This window comes from Mobula birostris, chromosome 2, assembly GCF_030028105.1.
Source record: "Mobula birostris isolate sMobBir1 chromosome 2, sMobBir1.hap1, whole genome shotgun sequence".
NCBI classification, from domain to species: domain Eukaryota; kingdom Metazoa; phylum Chordata; class Chondrichthyes; order Myliobatiformes; family Myliobatidae; genus Mobula; species Mobula birostris.
The window spans coordinates 81,350,793-81,353,001 of record NC_092371.1 but is presented as its reverse complement, the minus strand read 5'-3'; positions in this window follow the sequence as shown (position 1 = coordinate 81,353,001).

The window sequence follows — 2,209 nt, the reverse complement described above, 5'->3', positions numbered from 1 at the left end:
GGTGGACAGCAGGGTAGCACCTCTGTAGTTTGAGCAATCCAATGGCTCTCCTTTGCTCTTGTACAGGGAGACAATTACAGCGACACGAAGATCATTTGGGACTGAACCTTTCTCCCAACAGAGTGTGAAACTCCACTTTAATTATACCCCATGAGATGGCCACCACAGCTATCTGTGGCAACTAATTCCACGGATACGCCACCCTCTGCCTAAAGAAATTCCTCCCCGTCTTTGTTTTGAAGAGAAGTCCATCTATACGGTGGGTGTGCCCTCTGATCCTAGACTTCCTCTCTATTGGAAAGAGCCTCTTCATGTCCGCTCTGTCTAGGTCTTTCAATATTCAATAGACTTCAATGAGATCCCCCCTCATTCCTCTAACTTTGGTTGCTTGTCAGTATTTGTGTGTAGATTTTAATTGATTCTATTGTATTTCTTTGTATCTACTGTAAATGCCTATGAGAAAATAAATCTCAGGATAGTATATGGTGACGTATATGTACCTTGATATTAAATCTACCTGGAACTTTGAACTTCCACTGCTCGACCGTGCAATGCAGTGTTTGAAAAGGAATGGACGTTCTTCAAGGAAAGGAAGATGAAGAGAATTTGCTTTGCATGTTGCATTTCTATGTATATATTTAGTGATACAGTACAGTAAGAGGCCATTCCAACCCAACGTTGTGCCGCCCAATTACACCCATGTGACCAATTAACTGGTACGTCTGTGGACTTTGGGAGGAAACCAGAGCACCTGGAGGAAACCCACACAGTCACGGGGCAAATGTACAGGCAGTGGCGGAAACTGAACCTTGATTGCTGGTGCTATAAAGCGTTACGCTAACCATTACGCTACTGTGCTATCCGGACCGATGAGAATCAGAATCGGATTCAGGTTTATTATCATTTAATAATGATAATAGGAAATTTAATGTTTTGTGGCAGCAGTAAGAAAGAAGTTATAAAAATACTATAAATAATAAAATAAATAAATAGTGCAAAAAAAGGAACAAGGAGTAGTAACCATGGGTTCACCCTCCAAGAGGACCACAACCTTGTCGTAGGGTTTGGAAGCTTGCGTGCTATGTTGGTTCAAGTCAGAACTTCATGCTTTGGCTCTGGGTAGGGTCACCCATGCCAAACAGGTCAAAGGATAGAGGCCAGACTAAGAGTGGTCCACCGGTCCTCCAGGTTTGGGGGTTCAGCTGAGGGCTAACAACCCTGACTATCAAAAACAAAACAGTTATACAAACAGCAATGAAGTATCCTTCTACATCTGACTGGTGTTCCTGAGTCTCCACGTGCAACGTGCATGGCTGACAGTAGTGAAAACTGAGCTACTGACATGATGAAGGAAGCCCTAATGGGGGACCTTCATAGCTGCCCTAAACACCCGCGACGTAACGAGCAGTAAGTCAGTACTCATAGGTTCATGGATCTGGATTCAAGTTTATTTATCACATGTACATTGAAACGTACAGTGAAATCCATCATTTGTGTTAACAGCCAACACACCGAAGGATGTGCTGGGGGTAGCCTGCAAGTGTCGCCACACATTCTGGTGCCAACTTAGCTTGCCCAGAATGCTTGGCAGAACAAAACAGAACACGACAGAAAACAAAATAACAAGAGCAAAACAAGCCCAGTTCCTCCATCCCACCAGCGCACACAGACAATACTTCAACGCAGGACGGACCTCCAGCCTTCAGCAGGCTCGGGTTTGCAGATATTGGGCTTAGACTTCTCCAGTGGACTTGCAGACATTTGCAGACATGGCTTCAGCCAGCGGGAGTCGACGTCTGAACCCACTTCACCTCGGTGATGTTCGTTGAAGGGTAGCACTCCACCCCCACTGCATTTCTTTGAAATAGTGGCATGGGATTATTCTGGGCTGCTTGCAAGAGTAAAAAGGCCTTGATTGTATGTTCTTAATCAGGAGATATCATAGCATTCTCTCAGCACCACACTGGACGGTTTAGCCTAAATATTTGCCCTTGAACTGGGCCTGTAATCCACAATAGTCTGAATCAGGGCTGAGGGTGATACCACAGACATATCAGACACTCATTCTACCAGCTGCTTCAGGACTGTGATGGGGTCATGGGAAGAAACCCCAGAGTACTCTGGACATGGTGAGCTGTTGGCGACTGGCACCGTTTGTGTCTGAGAATCCACGAATCCCGTTCTGCTGTGATGTGAAGCATAGGAAATT